Genomic DNA, 13,209 nt, shown 5'->3' with positions numbered 1-13,209 from the left:
GCGGTGACCACGACAGTACCGTGGCTCTACGCCTCTGTATTCGGGAGAAGGAGAGAAACTGGTCCGCACCGTCAGCTGCCCTGAGAATGGTTCTCGGTAGTTTTCTATTATCCTGCACTAAGGCCGCCAATCCCCTCACCTTCACCGTATCAAATCGCCCTGGCCTGAATGACGGCATTACCGTCTGGGAAGCCCGCCGTCCCCTTCAGGGACGGAATGAAAACTTGAGTAGAGTAGTAGTGTCACAACAAGGACGACAATAAGATAGGAGTATGCCAGTCCCCTCTGGAGGATCGCAACCAAGATACACCTGGACAGGATTCAGCGCATCAGAACAGTGCGCTATGCCTTATCTCAGGAGCACGGTTTGAGCGAAATCCAATCATTTACAATGATCTTAACATCGACGGCATCTATACCAGAATCAAGAAGAACACACGGAAATTCTATTCTGATACAAATGAAATGAAAATGGGTAACTACGATACAAAAGGCCCAAGGCTATCCTTAATTAAATCGCCTCAAATCAAACGAAAGAAATATTCGGAGATGAAAAACTTTTCTATTGACAGGCAAACGTTGAAGAGGTTTATCCTATGACAAGACCTGCCAAAAGGCAGAATACCTGAATGAATGAACTAGGGTGCAGGCCATGTCCTGGCCAGCTGGATTTTGCTCAAAAACGTTCCACCGCTTCCACATCAATGCAGTTTCTGTCCATAAAAATATCCATAATTAGCACTCAAGTCCCAGTTGGGCCAAAGGGTAGTAATCCCTCAATATATTCGGTCGTACCGAGAATCGTAGTCACTGTGTCTCGACCAAGCGTTAACCCTAGCGTCTTCGAAAGGTGTAGCGTTCCAACTGATGAGCCCATTGATATACTGGGGCGAAGCGCTGGTAATTACACAATTGCAGAGGCCTAAATAGTTCACATATTTTTAACATTTTCAGTCGATTAAATTAAATTATGGTTTCCTTCAGGGAATTTTTTTGTAAGAATATTATAGTTCCACGCTATATCTCAACGATAGTGTAAAGAGACTAGCCACGGAGTTATTGACCAATAAAATATTTTAGCAATAAAGAAATAATGACAATGAATGTCTGTCTGTCTGTCTGTCTGTCTGTCTGTCTGTCTGTCTGTCTGTCTGTCTGTCTGTCTGTCTGTCTGTCTGTCTGTCTGTCTGTCTGTCTGTCTGTCTGTCTGTCTGTCTGTCTGTCTGTCTGTCTGTCTGTCTGTCTGTCTGTCTGTCTGTTAGGTCATCAGCCCAGAGGCTGGTTGGATCCTCAAATAGCACCACCAAAAGTTATGCGGTTGTAAGGAAACCACAAAAACCAGTGGCAGCACCAAAATGAGGCGTACTAGGCAAGATGAGGAGTGAGGTAGTTTGCCATTGCTTTCCTCACTGGGTCAGAAAGTACTATTGCAGCACGACTGACCCTATGAGCAGCACCTTTCATAACACTCAGATGCACTAGTCATGCTCTGAATGCCATTACTCAACACTACCCATACCCCAGCAACTTCCATATTGTCACAGCCATGGATGTTGACTGGGACTTCGGTGGAAGCTACACTTTACTCTGGCCTGTGCCAAGAGATGGATGCAAAAGTACTGTATCCATCAAGAAATGACAGCAGGCAGATGACAATGAATAACAAAAAAGAAACAGAAAAGATCCCAGAGGATTGGAAAGTGGCTCTAATACACCCATTACACAAGAAGGGTAACAAGCAAGATGTCAACAACTACAGAGGTATATCTCTCTTGCCAGTTGCTTACAAGATATTCTCAACAATACTGCTAAACAGAGTAAAATCGACACTGGACAGAATATTGAATTGGGTGAATATCAACGTGGATTTAGAGAGGGAAGATCTTGCTCCGAACAGGTTTTCAACATGAAATCTATAATTCGACACAGATTAATAAACTCCAAAGACATTGTTGTAAAATTTATTGACTTTAAGAAAGCTTTTGACTCTGTTGATAGGGAAACTCTAGAAAGTAATCCCGTGAATTTGGAGTTAAAACTAAATTGGCAAACCTAATTCGTGAAACCCTTACAGATACTATCTCGAAAGTAAAATTTATGGGTGAAATATCTCGACCTTTGAAAATAAATACAGGTGTCAGGCAGGGCGATGGTTTATCTCCACTCCTTTTCAATTGTCATGGAAAAAATTGAAAGAATTTGGAATGAAAAATGGAAAGAATCCAAAATATTGCCACTCGTGCTGGGGAAAAAGAACAAAGGTGTTGCAATAAATTGCCTAGCATTTGCAGATGACTTTGCCATACTTTCAGAAAGCCTTACAGATGCAGCAATGCAAGTTAATCTCCTTGAAAAGACAGCCAACATGACAGGCTTGAGAATCTCTGCCGAGAAAAAAAAATTGACGAATATAAAAAGTGCCCCGAAGTTTTTAGTAACGGATATTGGTCAAATAGAAAGGGTAAAGAAATTCAAATATTTGGGTGAGACAATTAAAGAAAATAGTTTAGAAAAATCTGCTATAGAGGAGAGGATAAAAAAGATTGAAAGAGCTTACGGTATAACTAAGAATACTTACAACAGAAAGTGCTTATCAACAAAACTTAAAATAAAGCACTATAACACAGTAGTGAAACCAGAATGCATTTATGCCAGCGAATGTCTAGCACTGAACTACAAGCTTGATAAATTAGAAATATTAGAAAGAAGAATGATAAGGAAAATATTAGGTCCTCTAAGAATTGCAGAGTTTTGGAAATTAAGAAGTAACTATGAAATTCACCAGAAAGTAGAAAATATATCAGAAACAATAAGAAAAAGGAGATTGCTATTTCTTGGACACATTTACAGAATGGATGACAATAGACTAACTAAACGAATCTTCAAGTACCTTTGGGAAAAGAAATCAACCACCACCTGGATTGAAGAAGTCAAGAAAGACCTGGATAGGAACAACATACGAGAAGAAGAATTATTGGAAAGAAATATTTTTAGGAAGGATTCTAAGGGAGGAAGGAAAAGAAAACAGGCACAGAGTGGACTGAAGACAGGAAAAAGAAGCATAGTGAAACAATGAAAGAATACTGGAAGAAAAGGAAAGAACAACTAAGGAGGAAGAATTGAAATAGTAACGTGGTCCTTAGAAGGCCGGAACGCAAGAAGAAGAAAACAGTAACCTATGCAATAGTTGAGGTAATGTTAAAGTGATATTCTCGCAAGTCAGGCGAAAGAGGAATATAATTTCCCATGACTAACGTTACTCTGAACAGTTTAAAATGAATAATTTCACGTTAGGCTGAAATTGACGTTCGTTGTTGATATTCTCACCAAATCCCAGTAATTACAATTGATGTTCAGATCATCCTTGAAATTTCACTTTGGAATAAAACTGTATAACCAGTTGGCCATGCAGTTAGGGGCCCGCAGCTATGAGCTTGCATCCGGTAGATAGTGGGTTCGAAACCTACTGTCGGCAGCCCTGAAAATGGTTTTCCGTGGTTTCCCATTTTCTCACCAGGAAAATTCTGGGGCTGTACCTTAATTAAGGCCACGGCAGTTTTATTGCCATTCCTAGGCCTTTCCTATCCCATCGTGGCCGTAAGACCTATTTGTGTCGGTGCGACGTAAAGGAAATTATAAAAAAATGTATACGTACCTGAATGCTGGCTACTTAGCTTAAAAGCACAATTTTAGAAAGATATGAAACACCAAAAGAGTGGACCGGAATTTCTAGAACTGAGGACATGTTCCTACTAACAGAAGATCGCAATACCCTCGCCGTAGTGACTGGCAACGTCAAGGACACCGGACGTGGCACAAGAAGGAGAAGGAAAGAATAAATATGAAACAGATCAAATATATTACTCAAAACCTATACAGAGATGTGCCTCAAGATACTTTTTACGTATTTAGGCCTATATACTGTACCGGTTACGACGTGTACATGCGTATATTTTGATAGTTAATTGAATTTAATCATCACGCGTAATATTCCGAGCAAGCCTGGATTGTTTACATTCGGTGGAACGAGCGAGCGAGTCGAGGACAGCTGTTGTGTAACGTAGCTGCAGGGGCAAGATAGACCACCCGCCTGACACGCCAAGTGTAGCTGGCCTGACTTGGTATGTTCTGGATTCAAGCGTCACACCTTCACGAACATTCGATTAAGAAAATTTTAAAACTCCTCTAATAATTATGGTAGCGACTTGAGCGACATGTTATTTTGAAGGGAATCACATAAACGTCGCAAAGCGTGAATCTCAAGTAAATCCGTCGAGGTATTCATGAGATAACCAGCTTCAAGGAATCACGCTATATGATGACGTAGAAGCCCCCAAACCGAATATAAGGAGGGCTCACTTTAGCCTGATCAGTCGGTCACAGCCGAGTATTCAGCCTGGCTCTACACGCTGCCGTAGTCGTCAGAGGCTATCTTCGAGTAGTTACAGTCTTCATGCGGAACTTAAACCATCACGGCCATATGGGACTTATCAATTGTGCGCGCGTGAACTCTAAAATTATTCAAAGTCTTTTTGAACATTGACTTGTAATTTTCGCCAGTGATGAACTCTAAAATTATTCAAAGTCTTTCTGAACATGGACTTGTAATTTTCGCCAGTGATGAACTCTAAAATCATTCAAAGTCTTTATGGACATTGACTTGTGATTTTCGCTAGTTATTATTCAACGTCTTTACAGTGACTTGTAATTATCGCCAGTGATGAACTCTAAAATTATTCAAAGTCTTTATGGACAGTGACTTGTAATTTCGCCAGTGGTGAGAAACCAATTATTCAAGGTCTTTATGAACTTTGACTTGTAAATTCTGCGAGTGACGAAGAACACAATTTCGAAGTCTTTGTGGACATTGAGTCTATCAGCCATATTGGACTTAGGTGATGAGTGATTACCTGCAACATCGTCAGAGACCATCGGAGATCATCCAGAACATCGGAAGTTCGAGACTTACTCATACACGACCAACCTGGGTGTTCCGGCCTCATCTTAACGGAGTATTTGGATCTTCCGGAACGTGTTCCAGCCTGTTCGGCCCGGTGAGCTGGAGACCCGGACCATTAAAAGGACGATGTTGAAGACAACCCCTATCTACAATGAGGTGATGTGCAATTTGATATGCATTTCATGAATAAACGCTTCTTCAATCTGATTAAAATTTTTCTTGTAGATTGGACCCTGCCTCCTGTACCAAGCCCTAGCTAGTGTCCATCCAGTTTCGCCCTGAGAACTATTTCATACTTACGTTAAAATTAAAATCTTAAAGTCGGTCTCTTTTACTGGTACAATACGGGGATGTGTTAAACAGAAGAACTAATCTACATCTTGAAGGAAATCTATTCTCGACTGAAGGAATGTAATTTGCTTTACGTCCCACTAACTACTTTTGCGGTTTTCGGAGATGTCGAGGTGCCGGAATGTAGTCCCGCAGGATTTATATCACGTGCCAATAAATCTACCGACACGAGGCTGACATATTATAGCACATTCAAATACCACCGGACTGAGCCAGGGCCTGCCAAGTTGGGGGTCAGAAGGCCAGCGCCTACAACCGTCTAAGTCACTCGGCCCGGCAATCCCAATTGAACATAAAGGCTTTGACGATAAAAGTGTGTTGTTATGTATCCACTATCCTCTTATTTTAGATGGGATTCATTGAATTTATTAACTGCATAAGCAGTAAATTAAATATTTCTGCAATTCACATGTATCCCAATTTAGTACCTGTAAGCAAATACAGTAGAGACAATACGCGACAGTCGGCGAGATATCGAGGGACAGCGATTAGAGCTTCACCTAGTGGAGTGACCTGGAGTTACTGATTCTGTCATAAGAGCACGTGTATTTGTTCGTGAAGTTTTTGGCGTTATTTATGTGTTTGCATTAAGTTGACATACAGTAAGTAAACAGTAGTGTGTGTCATTCCTTGATATATCTTCTCAATATGAGTGGAAAGATATGTGCTGTGTATGGCTGCAATAACTATGAAGTGCAGAACGATTCGCGGTCATTCTTTCGTATCCCTCGTGATAAGAAAATGTAAGTAAATGCTGTGTTTGCATATAAATTCTTCCAGTTACAAAGAGATTTTATAGTACTTCCTAAACTTCTGACCTGCGCGTCCCATATTTTAACTGGCTTAAAATATAATCAGCTTATTTTATTGTATAGTGCAGCAGTTAACCTTCCATACCGATGTGTTGTTGTAGGTGTGATCTGTGGGTTTTGATTTAATTCAGGAAAATGCATATGGATATGTGTGTGGCTGGTTGTGTCCTAAGTTACCCGATTTGAAATGCCGTAATGCGTTGTCATGCACTGAAGAAAATACGGGTGACTTAAGAAATGTACATATTTTGTTGAAACATTATGATTATGCAAATTTGCTTTATTCTAATGTAATGGCAAGTATTGCTTATTGGAAAATTTTGAATGTTTTTGAGAGTAAATTTATAGATTTTCTTTCTGTTAGTAGGCTTCAAATTAAGAAAAAATTGTTCCAGCTCTTAAATGTTAATTCATTGAATTATGTGTGTAAGGAACATGCCGATATATGTATTGACAAGTGTCTTAATGTGATGATGCAATGGTTTATAAATGAGAAAAAGACATATCTAGCCGTGAAAGTTCAGGCAGGAATGCTGAAACTAAAAAAGTAATGCATAAATGAAAGATCAAGCCCCTTTACGGCAGTCCATTTCACATCTTGATTATATGTCTAATTTCAGTCTTTAAATAATAGCCTGTTAAATAATTCTTCATTCATTTATCCAGAATTACTTTAGCAACTTTGAAGTTGATATCTTAATAATACTTTCTTTCCAGACGCCATTTCCGTATATGCATTTCCATTGATATTTGAATTTAGCGTGAATTTCCAGGTCACGCCACTAGAAGCGCCACTTGCGAATTGTCTCCCATTTTAACAAGGCTAAATCTGGAAGTGTCGCGTATTGTCTCTACTGTGTTTGCCGTAAGTAATATATAGATTGCATTTCTTACTTTCTTTCCGAACCGAATATTGGAGATCCAACTGTCATTAGATGACAACAAAGGAACTATTAGAGCAAAATTAACGTTAGTTTTCAATTGAAAATGCTGTTAAAAAGGTGTAAAATTCCTACACGAGAATGTAGGGTTATTAATATTATTATTTATTTATTTATTTATTTATTTATTTATTTATTTATTTATCTATTTATTTATTTATTTATTTATTTATTTATTTATTTATTTATTTATTTATTTATTTATTTATTTATTTATTTATTTATTTATTTATTTATTTATTTATTTATTTATTTATTTATTTACACGATTGTTTCCCTTAAGGAGAGCGATTGAACTTGAATACATAATGTCATCTTCGGGCGTTTTTCCTCTTTTCTTCCCAAAATCTCGTCATCCTCCCTGAATACTTCGTCTTCCGACCCTCTGTCCACTTTTCCCCAGGTTGTCGTGCAATCCTTGACTCAAATTCTACATTTGTGATTTTATTTCGGCACTCGATGCGGTCCTCGAGGTTCGCTATATTGATCTGTTGTAGGTCCCTCTGAACCTCTTTTAGCCACTCCGTACCGCATTTACTCTTTATTACGGTGTTGAGTAACTTCTTTGCAGTTCTGGTGTTGTCCATTCTGTAAATGTGTGTATAAAACTTTGCTCGGCGTTTTCTGATTTCATCCGTAATGGTATTTATATTTTCACAGAGGTCGTTCTGTGGTCTCATCGTCCAGATGCCATTTGTCTTGACTCCCTCTAAATCTTCCGAAGAATTTTTCGTTCATGTATTTCCGCGTCTTTAATTTTAGAATGACCGTCGATCACCATTGTTTCAACTGCATAGCTTGCTTCTGGAAGAACTACTGTTTTACCCCCTATGTATAGTGCCGTAATTTTGCATCTATTGAGATGCTTTTCTTGTTGTAGTGAGCCCACGTTAGCTTGTAGGCCTTCTATAGCTTGGTGATGCTTTGTTCATTGGCAATACGGTTTATTCTCGAGGACTTCATAGTTTCACAAAGGTATTTAAAAAGACTTACTTGTGCGATATTACCGTATTGTGTGATTAAATGGGATTTATTTTCTGGCCGTCTTTCCATGTACTGGATTTTCTCAAAAGAGATGCGTAGTCCGGATTTATGCGCAATTTCATGTAGTTTTTCCACTGCGTGTATCGCTCCAGTTCTGTTGTCTGTAATAATGGCAATGTCGTCCGCAAAGTAAGACACTTGACTATAATTCGGTTCTATTTTTTTATACCTAGTTGGATGCCTTTTACATGAGGTTCCCATTCTATAATGATCTTTCCTAAGGTAATATTGAAAAGGATAGGGGATAGTCCGTCCCATGCCGGACTCCAGTTTTTATTTCAAAGGGCTCCGATATTTCATTTTAGACACTGTTCCTGTAAGTGTCTGTTCAATGATGTTTCGAGTCTCTCTGTCTATCCCGTATTCTTCCAAGATTTTGGAGAGGGTCTCACGATCAAGTGAGTCATATGCCTTTCTGAAGTCGATAAATATAATTACTGTATTTCTGCACTTTCTCATTAGTAGTATCGTCTTCAAGCTCCAGATCTGTTCAGCACATGATCGCCCTTTTCTGAATCCGGCTTGGTAATCACCAATTAGTGGATTCGCTTGCGGTTCTATCCTCTTTAAAAGTACTTTGGAGAGGATTTTGTAAGCAACCAGGAGTAAGGAGACTCTTCTGTAATAACTGATGTCCTTTATCACCCTTTTTGTGTAAGGGGTGAATTAGAACACATTTCCAGTATTCTGGTATGCGCTCTGTCGTCCATACGTCTGAAATTACCTTTTGACGTTTTTGCGTTAGTGTAAGAGCTCTTAGTTTCCAAAGTTCAGCAATGGTCCCATCTTCTCCCGGTGCTTTGTTGTATTTAAGCTGCTTGATGATCTCTTCAATATCTTCGAGGTCCGGGGATTGTGAGTCCGCGTGTGTGAACACCGGAGGGGTGAAGACAAGTTTTTCATGGAGTGGTTCGCAGTTGATAACCATGTGACCTTGCCGCGGTGGGGAGGCTTGCGTGTCCCAATGATGCAGATAGCCGAGCCGCAGGTGCAACCATATCGGATGGGTATCTGTTGAGAGACCAGACTAACGAATGGTTCATCGAAAGGGGGGTAGCAGCCTTTCGGTAGTTGCAAGGGCGGCAGTCTAGATGATTGACTGATACGGCCTTGTAATAATACTCAACATGGCTTAGCTGTGTTGATACTGCTACACGGCTGAAAGCAACGGGAAACTACAGCCGTAACTACCTCCCGAGGACATGCAGCTCTCTCTGTATGAATGATGTACTTATGATGGCTTCCTCCCGGGTAAAATATTCCGGAGGTAAACTAGTCCCCCATTCGGATCTCCGGGTGGGGACTACACGAGAGGGGGCGATCATCAGGAAGATGGATACTGACATTCTGCGAGTCGGAGCGTGGAATGTTAGAAGTTTGAATCGTTGTGGTAGGTTAGAGAATCTGAAAAGGGAGATGGATAGGCTAAAGTTAGATGTAGTTGGAATAAGTGAAGTACGTTGGCAGGAAGAACAGGATTTTTGGTCAGGCGACTACCGAATTATCAACACGAAATCAAACAGGGGAAATGCAGGAGTTGGTTTAATAATGAATAAGAAAATAGGGCAGCGGATAAGCTACTACGACCAGCATAGTGAAAGAATTATTGTTGTCAAGATAGACACCAAACCAATGCCCACCACAATTGTGCAGGTCTATATGCCTACTAGTTCAGCGGATGATGAAGAAATCGAAAGAATATATGAGGAGATAGAAGATTTAATTCAATATGTAAAAGGTGACGAGAATCTAATTGTGATGGGAGAGTGGAATGCAGTGGTAGGCCAAGGAAGAGAAGATAGTACAGTAGGAGAATTCGGATTTGGACAAAGGAACGAAAGAGGAAGTCGGCTGGTTGAATTCTGCACTGATCATAATTTAGTCCTTGCCAATACTTGGTCCAAACACCACAAACGGCGGCTTTATACGTGGACGAGACCTGGAGACACTGGAAGGTATCAAATAGACTTCATTATGATTAGGCAGAGATTCAGAAACCAGGTGTTGGATTGCAAAACTTTCCCAGGAGCAGACGTGGACTCTGACCACAACTTGTTGGTCATGAAATGCCATCTGAAGTTGAAGAAATTAAAAAAAGGAAAGAATGCAAAAAGATGGGATCTAGACAAGTTGAAAGAAAAGGGTGTGAGAGATTGTTTCAAGGAACATGTTGCACAAGGACTAAATGAAAAGGCTGAAGGAAACACAATAGAGGAAGAGTGGATAGTCATGAAAAATGAAGTCAGTAGGGCAGCTGAAGAAATGTTAGGAAGGAAGAAAAGATCAACTAAGAATCAGTGGATAACTCAGGAGATACTAGACCTGATTGATGAACGACGAAAATACAAGAATGCTAGAAATGAAGAGGGCAGAAAAGAATACAGGCGATTAAAGAATGAAGTGCAAGGTAGCTAAGGAAGAATGGCTGAAGGAGAAGTGCAAGGATGTCGAAGACTGTATGGTCTTGGGAAAGGTAGATGCTGCATACAGGAAAATCAAGGAAACCTTTGGAGAAAGGAAATCTAGGTGCATGAATATTAAGAGCTCAGGTGGAAAGCCACTTCTAGGGAAAGAAGACAAAGCAGAAAGATGGCAGGAGCATATCCAACAGTTGTATCAAGGTAACGATGTAGATAATTTGGTTCTGGAACATGAAGAGGCTGTTGATGCTGATGAAATGGGAGACCCAATTTTGAGGTCAGAGTTTGACAGAGCTGTGAGTGACCTAAATAGGAACAAGGCACCTGGAATTGATGATATTCCCTCTGAACTATTGACTGCCTTAGGAGAAACCAGCATGGTAAGGTTATTTCATTTAGTGTGCAGGATGTATGAGACAGGAGAAGTCCCATCCGATTTTCGGCAGAATGTTGTTATACCTATTCCCAAAAAATCCGGTGCTGACAGGTATGAAAACTACCGCACCATTTGTTTAGTATCTCATGCCTGCAAAATTTTAACATGTATTATTTACAGAAGAATGGAAAAACAAGTTGAAGCTGAGTTGGGAGAAGATCAATTTGGCTTCAGGAGAAATGTAGGAACACGTGAAGCAATCCTGACTTTACGTCTGATCTTAGAAGATCGAATCAAGAAGGACAAGCCCACGTACATGGCATTCGTAGATCTAGAAAAGGCATTCGATAATGTTGATTGGAACAAGCTATTTATGATTCTGAGGATGATAGGGATCAGATACCGAGAACGAAGAATTATCTACAACCTGTATAAAAATCAGTCTGCAGTGATAAGAATCGAGGGTTTTGAAAAAGAAGCAGCAATCCAGAAAGGGGTGAGGCAAGGCTGCAGTTTGTCCCCTCTCCTTTTCAATGTTTACATAGAACAGGCAGTAAAGGAAATCAAAGAGAAATTTGGAAAGGGAATCACAGTCCAAGGAGAGGAAATCAAAACCTTGAGATTTGCTGATGATATTGTTATTTTATCTGAGACTGCAGAAGATCTCGAGAAGTTGCTGAATGGTATGGATGAAGTCTTGGGTAAGGAGTACAAGATGAAAACAAATAAGTCCAAAACAAAAGTAATGGAGTGCAGTCGAATGAAGGCAGGTGATGTAGGAAATATTAGATTAGGAAAGGAAGTAGATGAATATTGTTACTTGGGTAGTAAAGTAACTAACGATGGCAGAAGTAAGGAGGACATAAAATGCAGACTAGCACAAGCAAGGAAGAGCTTTCTTAAGAAAAGAAATTTGCTCACTTCAAACATTGATATCGGAATTAAAAAGATGTTTTTGAAGACTTTTGTGTGGAGCGTGGCATTGTATGGAAGTGAAACATGGACGATAACTAGCTCAGAAAGAAAGAGAATAGAAGCTTTTGAAATGTGGTGTTACAGAAGAATGCTGAAGGTGAGATGGATAGATCGAATCACGAATGAAGAGATATTGAATCGAATTGGTGAGAGGAGATCGATTTGGCTAAATTTGACGAGAAGAAGAGATAGAATGATAGGACACATCTTAAGACACCCAGGACTTGTTCAGTTGGTTTTTGAAGGAAGTGTAGGTGGTAAGAACGGTAGGGGTAGACCAAGGTATGAATATGACAAACAGATTAGAGCAGATGTAGGATGCAATAGTTACGTAGAAATGAAAAGGTTAGCACAGGATAGGGTGGCATGGAGGGCTGCATCAAACCAGTCTATGGACTGATGACTCAAACAACAACAACAAGGGAGTTTATGTATTGGGCTAAGATATTGCAGTTATGTTTCTGTTGGTTTCGAAAGCACAAACTGGTCACTTAATATTCCTGTAGATTCTCTCTAAACGTCTTGTAGAAACATCTTGTATTATTTTTGGTGAAAATTTTCTGAATTTCGCGGAGTCGGTTGTTATCACATCCACGTTTTTCTGTCAATTATTTTTGAGTCATGTTTTTGAATTTGAAAAAATTTCTTCCAGTTTTCCTCTGTCTTTTGACTGCTAAACTTCTTCCACGCACTCATGAGGTTGTCAATTGCCTGATAGCAAATTGCGTTCCACCAGCGATGTTTCATGACTTCCTGAATTTTCTTTGTTATTTTCTCTGCCAGTCTGTTGATTTCTCCTGATTAATTTGCATGAAGATTTCTTCTTTGTTGAGTTTCCAGTACTCTGGATCTGGTTTAATAATTTTAGGTGGGACTTTTGATATTCTATTGGGTTGGAATTGCATCTTTGTTTGGAGAAGATAATGGTCCGATTGAAAGGCTCCTTTGCGAGTTGTAACATGAATTTCTGTTGTGTTTTTTCTTTGAAATAGCGAAATGGTCAATTTGCTATTTCACCCTGTCGAAGACTGGTTTTTATCCATGTTGCTAATTTTTGTGAAGGTTTCTGAAATTGGGTACTCATGATTTTAAGTTTCTTCAAAAAGTCAATTCATTTTTCACCATTCTTGTTGGTACGCTTGTGCTTGGTATGGGGCCCTGTGGTTTCTCTGAATTTTCTTTCTTTACCTATCTGTGCGTTAAAATCTCCTTATAAAATTGTTATATGATGCCGTGATATTTTGTTCGTTGTTTCTTCTGGAGTTTCCCAAAAATGTCCACAGTTTCAGGGTCAGTCTTGTTGTGATGATTTGTGGGGGCGTGCACGTTG

This window comes from Anabrus simplex, chromosome 1 (assembly GCF_040414725.1).
Source record: "Anabrus simplex isolate iqAnaSimp1 chromosome 1, ASM4041472v1, whole genome shotgun sequence".
In the NCBI taxonomy this organism is placed as follows: domain Eukaryota; kingdom Metazoa; phylum Arthropoda; class Insecta; order Orthoptera; family Tettigoniidae; genus Anabrus; species Anabrus simplex.
The sequence above is the reverse complement of the archived record's forward strand: the minus strand, read 5'-3'. Positions refer to the sequence as shown.